Source organism: Bos taurus, chromosome 4 (assembly GCF_002263795.3).
Source record: "Bos taurus isolate L1 Dominette 01449 registration number 42190680 breed Hereford chromosome 4, ARS-UCD2.0, whole genome shotgun sequence".
Taxonomy (NCBI): Eukaryota; Metazoa; Chordata; class Mammalia; order Artiodactyla; family Bovidae; genus Bos; species Bos taurus.
Window position 1 is genome coordinate 94,784,547 of NC_037331.1, and position 17,477 is coordinate 94,802,023.

General features: G+C 38.4%; 1 long non-coding RNA gene across 31 annotated transcripts in view; it reads right to left on the reverse strand.

Annotated features, from left to right (window-relative positions):
• LOC107131356 (uncharacterized) overlaps positions 1-17,477 on the reverse strand; it is a 248,533-nt gene that overhangs the window by 183,053 nt on the left and 48,003 nt on the right. For all 31 annotated transcript variants that reach the window (XR_009494353.1, XR_009494360.1, XR_009494356.1 and 28 more), the window contains one exon: positions 12,589-12,691. This is a non-coding gene — a long non-coding RNA (uncharacterized lncRNA). The remainder of the gene's footprint in view (positions 1-12,588; positions 12,692-17,477) is intronic.

The following is a 17,477-nucleotide window of genomic DNA, read 5'->3' on the forward strand; positions in this document are numbered from 1 at the left end:
TATGCAGATGACACCACCCTATGGCAGAAAGTGAAGAAGAACTAAAGAGCCTCTTGATGAACGTGAAAGAGGAGAGTGAAGAAGTTGGCTTAAAACTCTACATTCAAAAAACTAAGATCATGCCATCCAATCCCATCAGTTCAATTCAGTTCACTTGCTCAGTTGTGTCCGACTCTTTGCGACCTCATGAACCACAGCACGCCAGGCCTCCCTGTCCATCACCAACTCCCAGAATTTACCAGTCCCATCACCTCATGGCAAATAGAGGAGGAAACAATAGAAACAGAAACAGACCTTATTTTCTTGGGCTCTAAAATCACTGCAGATGGTGACTGCAGCCATGAAATTAAAGGATGACGCTTGCTCCTTGGAAGAAAAGCTATGACCAACCTAAACAACATATTAAAAAGCAGAGACATTACTTTGCCAACAAAGGTCTGTCTAGTCAAAACTATAGTTTTTCCAATAGTCATGTATTGATGTGAGAGTTGGACCATAAAGAAAGCTGAGCACCAAAGAATTGATGCTTTTGAACTGTGGTGTTGGAGAAGACTCGTGAGAGTCCTTTGGACTGCAAGGTGACCCAACCAGTCCATCCATCCTAAAGGAATAATCACTGGAAGGACTGATGCGGAAGCTGAAGCTCCAATACTTTGGCCATCTGATGGGAAGAACTGACTCATTGGGAAAGATCCTGATGCTGGGGAAGACTGAAGGCTGGAGGAGAAGAGGAGGATAGAGGATGAGATGGTTGGATGGTATCACAGACTTGATGGACATGAGTTTGAGCAAGCTCCAGAAGTTGGTGATGGACAGGGAGGCCTGGTGTGCTGCAGTCCATGGGGCTGTAAAGAATCAGACACAACTGAGAGACTGAACTGAACTGGCCAGGGTCCTCTGTCCATGGAATTTTCCAGGCAAGAATACTGGATTGGGTTGCCATTTCCTACTCCATTCCCCATCCAGAGATTGAACCCACATCTCTTATGTCTCCTGGATTGGAAGGCAGATTCTTTACCACTGGTGCCTCCTGGGAAGCCCACATTAAAAAGGAAGAAAGATCCCATATAAACAAGCGAATTTTACACCTCAGGGAACCAGAAAAAGAAGAACGAACCAAGCCCAAATTTGGCAGAAGGAAGGAAATAATAAGATTAGAGCAGAAATAAAATAGTGAATAGAAAAACAACAGGGAAAACAACAGGGAAAAACTATCAAAACTAAGACTTGACTTTTTTTAAAAAAACAGCAAAATTGACAAACATTTAGCTAGACTAAGGAAAAGAGGAAACTCAAAATCAGAAATGAAAGAGGAAACATAACTGATGCCACAGAAACTGAAAAATGTAAGAGGCTACTATGAGTAATTATATATCAACAAATTGGATAATCTAGAAGAAATAAAAAAATGCCTAGAAACATACAACCCACCAAGACCAAATCATGAAGAAACAGCAAATATGAACAGAGTGGTAAGGAGGCTGAATCAGTAGTGAAAAACTCCCCAACAAAGAAAAGCACAGGACCAGTGGTCACTGGTGAATTCTATCAAATAGTTAAAGAAGTATTGTGGATCACAATAAACTGTGGAAAATTCTGAAAGAGATGGGAATACCAGACCACCTGACCTGCCTCTTAAGAAACCTATATGCAGGTCAGGAAGCAAGAGTTAGAACTGGACAGGGAACAACAGACTGGTTCCAAATAGGAAAAGGAGTACGTCAAGGCTGTATATTGTCACCCTGCTTATTTAACTTATATGCAGAGTACATCATGAGAAATGCTGGGCTAGAAGAAGCACAAGCTGGAATCATGATTGCCAGGAAAAATATCAGTAACCTCAGATAAGCAGATGATACCACCGTTATGGCAGAAAGTGAAGAAGAACTAAAAAGCCTCTTGATGAAAGTGAAAGAGGAGAGTGAAAAAGTTGGCTTAAAGCTCAACATTCACAAAACTAAGATCATAGCATCCAGTCCCATCACTTCATGGGAATAGATGGGGAAACAGTGGAAACAGTGAGAGACTTTATTTTGGGGGGCTCCAAAATCACTGCAGATGGTGACTGCAGCCATGAAATTAAAAGACGCTTACTCCTTGGAAGGAAAGTTATGACCAACCTAGATAGCATATTCAAAAGCAGAGACATTACTTTGCCAACAAAGGTCTGTCTAGTCAAGGCTATGGTTTTTCCAGTGGTCATGTATGGATGTGAGAGTTGGATTGTGAAGAAAGCTGAGCGCCGAAGAATTGATGCTTTTGAACTGTGGTGTTGGAGAAGACTCTTGAGAGTCCCTTGGACTGCAAGGAGATCCAGCTAGTCTATCCTAAAGGAGATCAGTCCTGGGTGTTCATTGGAAGGTCTGATGTTGAAGCTGAAACTCCAATACTTTGGCCACCTGATGCGAAGAGCTGACTCATTTGAAAAGACCCTGATGTTGGGAAAAGATTGAAGGCAGGAGGAGAAGGGGACGACAGAAGGTGAGATGGCTGGATGGCATCACTGACTCAATGGACATGGGTTTGGGTAGACTCCAGGAGTTGGTGATGGACAGAGTCCTGGTGTGCTGCGGTTCATGGGGTCGCAAAGAGTCAGACACGACTGAGCGACTGAACTGAACCGAACTGAAATGAAACCTAATTCTTCTCAAACTGGTCCTGGCATAGAGATAGACATGTAGACTGGAACAGAAGAGAGAGCACAGAAATAAATCCATGACTATAAGGTCCTCAATAAGGGCACCAAGAATACACAAAACAGAAAAAGACAATCTCTTCAATAAACAATACTGAGGAAACTGGATATCCAGAGGCCAAGAATTAAACTGGACCCTTATCTTATGCCACAGAGAAAAGTTGACTCAAAATGGTTTCAAAACTTAAACATTAAGACCCAAAACTGTAAAACTCCTAGGAGAAAATGCAGGGGAAAAGCTTTATGACACTGGGCTTGCAACAAAAGCAAAAATAGACAAATACCTGTATATTAAACAAAAAAGCTTTTGCAGAACAAAGAAAATAATTTAACAGAGTGAAAGGAAAATATCTGATAAAGAGTTAATATCCATGATATCAATATTATGGCTGCTGCAACTCAATTAACATAAATAAATATATACACAGATAAATAAATAAATAAGGAAATGATTAAAAATGAGCCAAGGACTTGAATTGGCTTTTCCCCAAAGGAGACATACACACGGCCAACAGAAATATGGAAAGATGCTCAACATCACTAACCATCAGGGAAATGCAAATACACAATGAGATGTCACCTCACACCTGTTACAATACCTGTTATTACACACACACACACACACGCAAGCGCACGCGCATATAAACAAGTGTTGGCAAGGATGTGAAGAAACTGAAACCCCCGTGCACTGTTGGTAGGAATGTAAAATGCTACATCTGGTATGGAAGACAGTACAGAGGTTCCTTAAAATATCAAAAATAGAACTACCATATGATCCAGCAACTATATATCTGGATATTTATCCAAAACAACTGACATTAGGATGTCAAAGAGATATTTGCACTCCCAACACTTCAATTCTATAACATTCCTTATGCTTTCTCTGTATGCCTGAAATATTCCATAATTTTTAAAAGTAACTTTAAAGGAACATGTATCAGCTATTCTCTACCTTTCCTCTTTTTTTTTTTTAACCAAAATAAAGAAGATAAATGACCTTCATGTGGACAAGAGGTTATCACAGGTGCTCCCACATCTTGAAACAAGACCAAATTTCACAGTGGAAGCAAAGAAAATAGAAATACAGAGTTCTTTTTTTCCTTTTACATTCTTCTTTTGAAATTGAGCAATCTCAAAAGTATTTACAAGTTTGTAACTCCTTGTGATGTGGAAGGATCATTTGAAATTGGCCGCTGCACAGATAAAGTGCATCACTTCTACAGTAACTGCACCTCTCTTTCTTCTGCTCAAGAAATTATCAAATTTCAAATGAGAAAGAAAGTATAAGACTAACTTTGCTTTTATTACATTTCAAACTCAGTGATGCCATAGTTTGAACCTGGGCAGTCTGACTCTGAACTTAGACACTGTTTATTACCAGGAACAACCCCCAGAGAAAACTTCTAAAAGTAGGATTCAGAGTAAAAGGAGATGCCAATAGACCTTGCTTTCTAGGTTCAGAACATTTTCCAATATGAAAAATGTTAAAAGTATAATTACAGTTATATAAAACAAAACATGATTTTTTAATTTATAATAAAAATATTAGCAAAATAAAAGGGTTGCCTGGATGACTTAATCAAAGAGCATATTCATGTGAAATACTGCCAGTGTCACTGTGTTCAGCTCTGATCTTGTCAATTAAAAAATTTAGTACATTAAAATTAGTTCCACATCCCTAGGGTTGGTTCACAGAACAATGATTTTCCTTGTCCCTATCCAACTTTCTGAGCTACTTTGTGACAGAAAAATATCAAACAATTCAGTAACTTCAAGGAAAAAGGTGTATGGAGGGAGGCAGGATGAAAAATTCATTTTCCTAATTTGGGGCAAACAGATTTTGTACATATCCAAGGCACTGAGATCAAACAATCCCATTTATCTTTCACAGTTCTCAGTGTTAGTCACTGAGTCGTGTCCAATTCTTTGTGACCCCATGGACTATAGCCCACCACCAGGCTCCTCTGTCCATGGGATTCTCCAAGCAAGAATACTGGAGTGGGTTGCCCTTCTCTTCTCCAGGCAATCTTCCCAACTCAGGGACTGAACTCTGGTCTCCTGCATTGCAGGCAGATTCTTTACCATCTGAGCCACCAGGGAAGACCTAATTTATCTTCAATCACATTAATTATTCAGGATCACTACTAAGAAACTAAACTTTGGATTCTATATTAAAAGATTTATAGACAGTTGCAAAGAAGGAGGAAAAACAAAATCAAAATTCTCAGATACAGGCAAAAAAAAGGGGGGGGGGTGTTGTTGACTGGCAGCAGAAATCTCCAGTGATCTATGTCAGCAAAAGCTTTCATATCTTAAAGGAATCTTATTCACAACCCCTTCCTTTACATCATTTTATGTTTCAACAATCTCTTTCCTGACAGTATAAAAAAACCTTTTTCTTTCACATTTTCCCAGCAATCCACTTGTCCCTAACTTTTCAGCCACATCTTGTAAAGAGTTGTGACCTCAGCTCAGGCTGGCAACACAGGCACGCCCTCTTCTGGCACAAAAGGAAACTGCCTGTTTACACTGGCACCCGTGCCCAAGAAATGATTTCTGAATTTTACAGCACTGGGACACATACCTCATGGTCTGCATTTTACAGATGAGGAAAACAGCCTAACTGAGGTCAAGAAACTTACTTCATCAAGGTACGCCAAGCAGGAGGACATTTAAAGCAGGATTTGACCACGTATTATTGAAAGATAAGTTGGAAGCAATGGGTAAAACCTAATTGTAAGTTGTACTGTTTTGACGTAGATTCAAAATAATGGTTTACATAATATTTTTGGTTTAATGTAATATATTCATGATCATTAAAAAATAGAGGAATAGTGAGCAAAATTTTCAGAAGAATTAGAGGAGCTATTTTCCAAACTATTTTTCAATATTTTCAAAAAGTATAAAAATAAGATTACTTTCTGCATTTATTCATTGGAGCTTCACAGGTGGCTCAGTGGTAAAGAATCTGCCTGCCACTGCAAGAGATGCAGGTGACACAGGTTTGATCCCTGAGTTGAGAAGATCCCCTAGTGGGGGGGAAATGGCAACCCACTCCAATATCTTGCCTGGGAAATCCCACGGACAGAGGAGCCTGGCAGGCTACAGTCTGTGGGGTCAAAAAGAGTTGGACATGACTGAGCAACTGAGCACGTGTGCACATTTGTTACCAGTGCACTTCTTTCAAAAGAAGGACAAGGCAGAAATAATTAGCATTTAAAAAATAATGAACTGTCATCCTCATTTACATGCTAATGTCAATGGATATGAATAAGAGCTTATGCTTTGTGTTAATGACATGTCAAAAAATTTTAAACCTGTTGATTTCTAAATACCTTTATTAGTAATTAGCAATCCTTATCGTAAATTAATATGATTAAAAGTACCTCCTTTACAGGGCTATTTTAAAAGTTAAATGAGCTAATACATATATAAGATGGAGCTATCTTTTCTAAAATTTACCTTTTTAATCTTTATACCAAAGAAGTATAAAGAATGTACTTTATAAGTGATAAAAATGCAGAGACAAGAAGTAGGAAAAAGCAATCAAAAGGAATTACTAAGTTCTTAAACCTGATTGGCTTTCACGTCAGAGACCACCTCCACTCTGTAACTGCCCTGAAGCTCTCATCAGTGATTTTGCCTGTAAACACGAGGCCCACCGCAGCCCGAGATGCTGCACAAGCACAGACCAAGACCACGTCAGTTTTCACTCTCCTCCCTACTGCTCGGTGTGTGTTCTCCCAGAACCCAGTCAGGTCAAAGAAGGACATCTTTAAAGTTCAGTCAAGTGTATGCAAATAGCTACAATCCTCTGATAAAACCTCTGGAGTGATTTCTTGGTTTCCCAAACCAACAAGCAAAACAAACAAACCTCCTAGGTGTCTCGTATTCCCACCTCAGTGAATGGTATCCCCACTTGTTGAGACGGCCATGGCCAAAGGTGAACTCAACCTTGATGCCGCTTTCTCTCCTATTCTTCAAATTCAGCCTGCCACAAAGTCACATCACTCAGACTCACTGCATCTCTTGACGCTATTCTCTCTTCTTTATACCCCATGTCGCAGCTTTATGGTCCCCCCAATCTGGCTAACAGTCAAGTCCTATTCATCCTCCAAATCTCAGCAGTCTACATTCCCTGCTGCAAAGCTTCCTGGAACAATGCCTCTCTGGAGGCCCCTGCCTCCTCCCCCTGGAGGCCGACTGTGCATCATCAGGCCTCCAACCTCAACTCCATGTGTCTTTTATCCTTGCAGGTATGTCTTATCTTTGGTGTACATGACAAATATGAGAGTCCCTTAAATCTTTGTTGAATAAAGGATTTGCTTTGAGGGGAGAAAAGAAAAAGAAAAATTTGGTTAAATAACTGGTATTTTATCTGGGAAAATGGCTGAATGAATTTTAGGCAAATAATTGGTTGTTTGCAGAACAAATTTTTTTCTGTTTGAATATTCCTGCCTGGAGAATCCCATGGATAGAGGAGCCTGGTGTGCTACAGTCCACAGGGGTGCAAAGAGTCAGACACAACTGAAACGACTTAGCACACACGCACACAGGCTGAATCATAAGCAAGATGTTCTAGAGTTGTTGACTTTTTCATTAAAATTAGGTCATTTTCTAATTTTATCTGAGGATGTAAAATTCAATGTCCCTAGAGACCCTATTTATAGGCTGGTGCAGACGTGGCCAGACCCTGCTCCAGGGGGTTCTCTTGGTTGCAGTTTACCTCTCATCCTCAAGGGTCTTATGTCCAGATTTCCTGCTGTCTCCATGTATGTGGGGCTGGGGATAGGTGGGTGGGCACCCCAAGGCCTAGAAGGGTGTGCCTCTCTGTATCTAAAAAATACAGAGGTATTAAGCTGTCATCCATTTCCTTCACGAAGAACTGAGAGGTGGAGGTTAACCTACACTTCTGAACTACTGTGCACGAATACAGTATCAACCTAAGAAACTACCATTTCTTCCAGCCAGAGGGTGCTAACAGTTGTTCGGCACAAAACCAATCATTCTAAACCAATGTTCACATGTAAGCGAAATGCAGCTGCTGCTGTTACTAAACTCTGGGAAAGGCAACTAATAATGATTTGTTTCACCTTCAGAATCCAAAAAACATTTGACACAAAAATTAATTAATTCAACAGGTCTCACCAAGTATTCCAAAGCAACATAGTACAATGAAATCTGCAATCTGCCCTGTTTATTGAACAGCTGTCTTAATGAGGATTTAAAACTCTGACTGGCCATCCATTTTTTAATGGCTTTATTAAGGTGTAATTTATATACCATGAAAGTAATCCATTTTAACAATACGATCAGATGAGCTTTAGTAAGTTATACATAGACAGCTGCATGACTGTCAACAAAAATACTTCCATCATCCCAACAGTTCCTTCTACCTGTTCACAGCCAACCTCTACTCCCGCTCTGGCCCCAGGCAACCACTGACCTGATCTTTGATTTTTTCTTTTCTAAAAATTTCATATAAATAGCACATTACAACACATAGTCCTTTGTTTCTGGCTTCTGCTAACTGGCATGTTTTTGAGGTTCATTCATGTTATACTAGAGAATGAATTAGGAGTTTGTTCTTTTTCGTGGTTGAGTAATATTCCATTGTACAGCCATCACACATTTTGCTTATCCATTCACCAGATGAGGGATTTGGATTCTTTGTGAATTATCTATAGTATCTTCTGGATTGTCTATTGTAAATCTGCTATGAATATATGCTTGATTCTTGAATGGACACAACTTTTTTTTACAACCTTATTGGGGTGTTATTGATACACAATAAATCACACAAACTTAAACTATACAATTTGATGAATTTTGATGTATGTATACACCCCTGAAACTATTATGCATAATCAAGATAACGAGTATATACATCACCCCTAAGGCTTCTCTGTGCCCCTCCCTTTCCTTTTCTCCCTCCTCCCCCAAGCCATCCTCAGGCAACCATGGATCTGCTGTCACTATAGATTAGTTTCTATTTTCTAGAATTTCAATTAAATGGTGCTTTGAGGGGGCAATCTGCTTTTTTTATAGAGCATACTCATCCTGAGATTCCCCATGCCATTGCATATATGAATAGTCCACTCCTTTTCATTAGGGAGTTGCATTCCAGTGCATAGATTTATCTATTCATCTGTTGGTGGACAGTTACATTATTTCTACTTTTTGGCAACCACAAATAAAGCTTCCAGGAACACTGTGTACAGTCTTTGTCTGGACATATGCTAGTATTTCTCCTGACAGCATATCTATAAGAATGGAATTGCTGGTCACATGTTAAGTGTATGCTAAACTTTTAAAGAAACTGCCAAACTGCTTTTGAACATGGTTGTATCATTTTATATTACCACCAGCAGCATGTAAAGATTCTGGCTTACCTACATCCTTGCCAATGCAGGGACTGTCAGGATTTTTTTTAAATTTTAGTCCTTATAGTGGGTGTGCAGCAATATCTCATTAAGGCTTTAATTTGCATGTCCCTCGTGACTAATGATGTTGAAATGCTTTTCATATGTTTATGTGCCATTCATCTATCTTTCTGGTGAAATGTCTCTTCAAATTTTTGTACATATTTAAATCGGATTGCTGTCTTTTGACTGAATTTTAAGAGTTTTTTATTTTTTTTCCTACATGTGCTGGGCTTAGTTGCTCAGTTGTATCTGACTGTTTGTGACACCATGGACAGGCTCCACTGTCTCCAGGCGATCTTCCCAACCCAGGGATCGAACCTAGGTCTCCACACTGCAGGTGGATTCTTTACTGTCTGAGCCACCAGGGAAGCCCAAGAATACTGGAGTGGGTAAGCCTGTCCCTTTTCTAGGGAATCTTTCCAACCCAGGAATTGAACTGAGGTTTCTTGCAATGAGGGTGGATTCTTTACCAGTTGAGCTACCAGGAAAGCCCCTTTTTCCTACATACTAATCCTTTATTAGACTTATGTTTTGTGCATATTTTTCCCTAGTATGTGGCTTGACTTTTCATTTTCTTAAGAGTGGTGTCTTCTGAAGAGCAAAACTTTTATTGTGATGAAATCCAATTTACCATTTTTCTTTTATACTTCATGCTTTTTATATCCTAGTGACTAACTCTGTGTCTTGAGTTAGACAAAGACTTAGTCAGTAGGATATAAAAAGCATAAAGTATAAAAGCAGCTACATTTACTTCTTTACATGTGGGTCTATGATCCACTTTAAGTTGATTTTTGTGTATGTTGTAAGGTAAAAGTCAAGGTACATTTTACTTCATGAGGAAATCCAAACGTTAGTATTTGTTGAAGAGGCTATGCTCTCCCTATTCGATTACCTAGTACCTTTGCTGAAAAGCAACTGACCACATACCTATCTTATTTCTGGATATTGTGTTCCACTGATCTGTATGTTCATCCATATGTAAATACTACACTGTTTTTATTACTATAGCTTTATGGTAAGTTTTGAAAAGAGGCAGTGTAAGTTTTCCAACTTTCTTCTTTTTTTAAAGTTACACTGACTGTTCTAGATCTTCTCCATTTCCGATAGATTTTAGAATTTGTTTGCCAACTTCTATAAATACATTTCTACAAAAAGTCTGTCTGAGACTTTGGCAATGACTTTGTTGAACCTCCAGATCAATCTGGAGAAGACTGCCACATCACCAATATTGAATCCTCCAACCTATAAACACAGTATATATTCCGACTTACTGAGGGATACTTCAATTTCTCTCAACAAAAGTCTGTAGTTTTAAATATGCAGGACTTACAGTTCTCTTGTTAAATTTATTCCAAAGCATTTTGGTCTTTTGGATGCTACTATGAATGGACTTGTGTTTTCTTGGAATATCATATAAACAGCATCATACAATATGTGACCTTTTGTGACTGTCTTTCACTTAGCATGTTTTCAAGGTTCACACATGTTGTAGCATGTATCAGCTCTTTGTTCATTTTTACTGCCCAATAGTATTATTCTGTTACATGGATGTACTGCATTTTATTCATCTGGTTTTCAGCTGACAGTCTCAGATTTCTAAGGGTTGATGGTTCTTTTAGCAGTAGACTCTATCTCCCCCCATGAAGTGTAGCTTCTGATGTCTTTGCTTTGTTTTTAAACTTTGTAATTCTTATTTGTTTTCTGACCTGGTTCCCTAGGGATTACCTGTGTGCCTGCACAGACAATCACTGCTGCTCACGTGTGTCACCATTCATCTCCCTCTCTCTGTGTCACTCACTTCACTCCAATCGATCATCTCACCTCCTACCATTTAAACAGGCAAGACACACTCCTGCCTCTAGGTCTTAGCATCTGCTATTCCCTCTACCTAGAACACTCTTCCCCCAAATATCTACAGGGCTCTTTCTCTCACCTTCTTTGGGTCTTTATTCAAATAGTGCCTATCTAGTGAGGCCTTCCCTGAACACTCTTGTTTACAACTGAACCCTTCCCTTGCATTTCTTCCAAAGCATCTATTACCTTCAAATACATTATATATTTTACTTATTTATGTTTTCATTCTGGTTTCACTAATGGAATGCTAACATCATGAAGGCAGGAAGTTTTATTTTTTCATACTGTAACACCAGTACCTAGAAGACTGTCTGGCACATAGCAGGTACTCAGCGAATACTTGATGAATCAAAGAATCATATTCTTAAAACAATGCAGATTTGTATTAATTGATCCATACACAGCCCAGAAGGTTCAAAGCTAAAAGAATGCTGATTAATGGATGACTAAGCATGTGGACTATATACAGGCCAGTTCTATCTATTGGAAATATAACGTAAGCCACAAGTAAGTTATAATTGTCTAGCAGCTACATTAAAAATAAGTAAAAGAAAACAAGTGAAATTAATTTTAATGTTTTGTTCCATCCAATATATCCAAAATATTATCATTTAAACATGTGATTCGTACAAAAATTACTAATAAAATATTTTCAGTCTTTTTTTTTTCACACCAAGTCTTTGAACTTTGGTGCCTATCTTATGCACAGCACATCTCACTTGGGACCAGCCACATTTCAAATGTCAACAGCTCCATGTGGCCACTGGCTACCATATCGGACAGGTCAGATATAGACCAAAGTTAAATAACCCTGTTATAGTAGGGAAGTATCTTGTACATTTATTCACTGTATTTACCTGAGCATTCCAAAATAAGGTCCTGGTACAACCTCATAATTTCCTAGCTTTGTCAAACAGATTCAATGAATATAACAAGAGAACCAGTAGCTTTCATTCTGAAAAACAGTTTATATCAAACTGGCTCAACTCTAAATTTCACAGAGAAATTCTGATTGGAAAGAATGAATGCCCTTCTTTTCTAGTCTCTTTAATTAAGAAACAAAGTCAAATCCAGAGAGATTTTGTAATCTTATCTATATTATCAGGGGAAAAAAAAACATTATTTTCAAATAGAAAGAACTTTTAAAATTCTATTTTCAAGAAACAAACAAGCATTTATTTCAAGTTAGCCAAAATACATTTCCTGCTAAAATACAATTTTTGTACAGATATAGTTGCATTTAAGAAATTCATAACAGTTGTCTTACCAATATTTTTGCATTCATAGTAAAAAGCTGAAATAAAACACTAAGGAAAAATTTAATAAGCTCTTAAAATTTTAATATATACAGTTAGGTCCTTAATATGATTCTTAAAAGCTAAACCATTATATATAGAAAATGTTTTCATTAATTTTTTTATTATCAGGGGATTAATTTCTTCCAGAATCCCAGTATTTAAAAATATTCACTTACTGGAACTGTAATAATTGCCATCATTATTCGACAACAAAATTTAAAGAATCCAATTAAAATGCCTGATAATTTAAAACCTAAATGTTAAAAAATTTTCTTTTTTTAGGCAATAAATTAAAGCAGATACAGCATCTACTTACTCAGATGTTACAGGAGGTTTTCTTATCTGGCAGGTTTGAGCTCAGATCATCAGCAAGGCACAGAGAAACTCCAGATGGTAAAATGTCCCAAACTCTCTTTACCCTGAAAAGCATAAATAAAATGCCAGTGTGAGTAAGAAAACTCAAGTTACAACCAAGATAGAACTCTCCAGAGTGGCCTGTCTAGATAGGGAGTAACTTCTGTTTCTTTTCTTCTTTTTTTTTTTAAAGTGAGGGCTCACAACAAGTTAATTCACGGTCCTGGAGTTGTGGGTGACCTGACACAGCAATACTTGGTATTATAACCGCTCTTCTGTTTTAAGAAATCTCTTTGGGAGGAAGCCTAAATTAGAACAATAAAATATGCATCCTGTACTGTAATGTGATGGTTTTTTCACCAGTCTGACTCTTCAACTGGAGAGATTAGAGACCTATCTCTAATCACATAATTTATCCTAAAACTAAGATACTTGTGAAAATGAAAAGGCAAACTTTTGAAATTTTTTAAATCAATAAACTGTTTTTATGATATTATTTTTTCATAAAAAATAAAAAATAATGTACATCCATTAAAGCAAAAGATTTAAGGTTCTTTATATTATATGGACACTTAAAATATCATAAGTAGACTAATTATTCTTCGTGTATATTCATGTACTTCAATCCATTTTATTAAAGAGTCTGTCTCTGGTATTGTGTCATTGATATTTTTTCTGGAAAACATGTTTGGAAAAAAGCTTATTATTTGAAATTTTTCACCAAGTTACCACAATCTTTTTTAAAGTTTTATTTTAAGTAAGCTGAAATTACTGACATCTTCATCTGACTCTTCTCCATTAATGTTATTTTTAACAAGAAAATGTTCTTTTCACAGGTGCTGAAAAACCTGATAAGCTTTAAGGCAAATTCTGCTAAGTAGAGGATATTCTCAGTTCTATTTTTTAATAACAAAGTTGTAAAATCTCAGTCTATTTTATAGATACTATCTTTCTGCCTAAATTGGAGCTCTTTTTTCCCACTCTTGCCCCCTCCAATCCATTCACCATGACAGTGCAGCTCAGGTAGATTCCCACCCCCCTCTCAGTGCAAACTTAACCTGTAACTTACCATCTAGAAGCTTTTCAATGGCTTCCCATTGCTACTAGGATATAACCTCAAAGCTTAAAAGGCCCCCAAAGCCCAGCACAATCTGCTTCCTTTCTGTCTCTTAGGCAGCTCTGGTGACCTCTCAGGTCCCTGGGAGCACCAGGTTCTGCCCTGCCCCAGGCCTTTACACGCTCCGCTCCCTCTGCTTGGAATGCTTTTCTTCTTGATCCATCTTTACTTGCCGGACCATCTTTCCTATCTGAGATGCCTTCTCATCTTACCCAATCCAGAGTACACCAAGACATCCTCTCTTTTTCTCTCAAAAGGAGTCCATACTTTTCCTTTGAGGCATTCACTGCAATCTATATTTGTGTTTTTAGGGGGTCTACCTCCACCGGGTGGTAAAAACGTCACCAGAGGTTGTAGATTGTTCGTTTGACTCACCTCCTAATCACTGTTCTTTACCCAGACCCGGTTCGATCCCTGGCACTTGGTTAACCTTCAGAAAATGTTTGATGAATGAATGAATGAAAGACTGAAAAGGAGAGGGGTACAGGGACAAAGGACAATCTAGTTATTTCAGCTAACCTGTTATCTATGACCAACACAATTCATTATCCTAAATCCAACTACACCATCAATTTCCTCCTCTATATAGGATTATTTTCATCAGTGCACAAACAGTCTATACTTTCTTCCAACCTGAGAGAGAGACAGACAGACACACAGACACATACACACACCCCTTTCTTCTGACCCCACGTTTCCATGAATTAATTCCCCATTATTCTAATGCAATTTCACAGGAATACCCAGAAGGGCTGACTATTTCTGCTGTCTCCAATTCTTTCCTCCTCTTCTTATTTGAGCCCACTCCAATCAGGCTTGACAGAAGCCTGATTACTCCCCTGAAACTATTCTTGTTGTCACCAATGACTTCCACCTTGAACTACCCAGCAGCCAGGTACTTTAATGAATTCTCTAATCCATTTAAACAAGTTCATCACAGTCACCTTTGAGCAGATACCACTGCTATCCCCAGAGAGAAGATCCTCTCTTTCTTTAGACACTTTCTTGCTTGGTTTCCAGGACACCATACTACTGACCCTCCTCCTGCTTCACTGGCCATTTCTTCTTAGACTTCACATTGTCTCAGTCTCTTAATGCTAGAGTGACCCAAGGCCCTCGGTTCTCAGATTTCTCTTCTATCCGTACTCCCTCCCCTTGGTCATCTCAATGGGTCTCTCATCACTTTAAATACCACCTACAAGAACTCAAGGCTTGTATTTTCAGCTGCCTCTTTGACATCTCTCACAGATGTCTACCAGACACCTCACATTTAACATCACCCCATGACAAAGCTGCTCATGTTCTCCCCAAGGCTGATGCTCCTACAGGCTTCCCCATGTTAGTAAATGACAATTCAACCCTCCAAGTCATCTTTGCCTTTTCTCTTTCCTTAACATCCCATTTCCAATCCATCAGTAAATCCCATTGGCTCTTCCTTAAAAACATACCTAAATTCTGCCTATTTCTCCCTATCTCCACCGCCACTACTGCCATCCAAACCTTTATCATCCCCATCTGATTATTACAAGAAGCTCCCAGCTGATTCTTTCCTTGCCTCACCACATACTATTCTCAAAACAAAAGACCAGAGTCATACAAATAAAACAAAATCAGATCATGCCACTCCTTAAAACCCAGCAACTGTTTCCTTTCTCATCACAGTAAAAGCCATTTTTCTTTTTACTCTTCCCCCTGGAGAATTTCAGGTTCTTAGGGGAAATATTTTTTGTTTTGATTGATACTATAGCCCTCTAGTGGCACGAAAATGCCAGGGACATAACAGATCTCCAGTAAACATTTATTGAATTTTTAAAAAGTTTGAAAACAGGACCATGGGTAGGCAATTCAACTAAATCTTCAGACTCTACTGTTCTTAACAGCAGGCTCTTAAGAGAGCATGGACCATGCAGTTATAATTAAATTTTGCACAGTAACTTGCACACAAACTCTTAATATAATTTCATCATTGATGGCATATTTCCCACTGAAATTTTAGCTTCCAATATTATATGAATATTACTAACTTTAAAAGTTAAGCAGAACATTTTAAAATATGACATCTGGGCCTCAATCTCAACACCAATTCCCTCGACTTCTACTGAAACTACCCAGCCGCTTCCTCCTTCGTGGAGGTACATGCTTAGTTATTGATGCTCTGCTGTGAGCACTGTCTTGACAGTGGCTCTGGAGCTCTCACTGTTACATTACTTGCTGCTCTATTTGTCAGGTGACCCTGCAGACATGCAGAGGCTTAGACTATCCTGAATAGCAGGAAGAATAGTGACTCAAAGTCCAGCTATGGCTGCTTTCTTTTTCAAGGTTCTTCTTTCAACTTCTTGAATCTATCTATTAACGCTATAACTCTTCCAAAGGCATTTCTCAGCCTATAGCCAACTGTTTCCAAGGTCTTTTTCATGAATAAGCCTGTCTTCCAACAGTTTCATGACTCCTACAGGCTGTACCAGCCCACACACTCTTCCATTTTCAACCCAGGACTCCACGCTTCCTCTTGGTTCTTAGCAGACTCTACATAAGAATATTTTATCAGTGCAGTATCTTCATGTGATAATTAAATTCACAGAGAAACCTGGAGCAAGCTGAATACTGATACAATCATTCTACTCTCAATCACTGTTAGACCTTATCTCGTTTCACCAAAAAGTTCAAAACCATTTGCAGTTTTTTGAACTATCAACAACCTATAATTTAATGAGAAGCTATACACTTTCAACATACTGGTCATTCTTGTTTTTCTTAAGTATCACTATAAAACAACACTGCTAAAATCAGGATAGATACCAACATGCTTAAAAACAGGGGACTCGCAAGAGTTTTCTCCAACACCACAGTTCAAAAGCATCAGTTCTTCGGCACTCAGCTTACTTCACAGTCCAACTCTCACATCCATACATGACCACTGGAAAAACCATAGCCTTGACTAGATGGACCTTTGTTGGCAAAGTAATATCTCTGCTTTTCAATATACTATTTAGGTTGGTCATAACTTTCCTTCCAAGGAGTAAGCGTCAGCTATTAGTGACTCAACTTTAAGGAGTGCTTGGTCAATTTTTACCAAAATGAGTAGCTAATAATTAAAACTGTTTTATCTGATAAACCTGTAGAAGTCAACTTACACCTGTACGACAGGCTTAAGTGTTTAAAAGTTTTTTCAGTTGATTCACCGTAGCAGGTCTAAGGGATACAAACATTCTTTAAAGAAACTACACTATTATGACTACTGAAGTTTTTCATAGAAAAGATGAATAGTTTGTTATATTTGGCCTTTACTTATTTCTCTACATGGAAACTGTCTCTTAAATTATTCTGTTATGAAAACTTACACTAATGAGCATAAGCTCCTTGGGGGAAAAAAAAAGATTTCAAGGTTGTCCTTGACTCTTTAGTGAACTAGACTTCTGAGTTGGACAAATCCAGCTCTTGAAATTCCTTGAAAAATGCTACTTTCATCCTTTAAAGCTTAAAAGCTTCACATTAATCTATAAAATAAACTATCTCTACTGAAAGTACTGTCACAGAACTTGAGGATGAACAGAATAAAAGCAGCACCAATATAAAAGCCACACTGACAACACTGAATATTTAGAGAAACAAACAATTGAACGGTGCTACTGACCACCACGGTGCCCGAAGCCCCTTCCCCAGTGCATTTTCACAGCAGAGGAGCTGGATTCCTGGCTCCCAGAGCCCCCGCCCCACCCCTACGGTGCACGCAC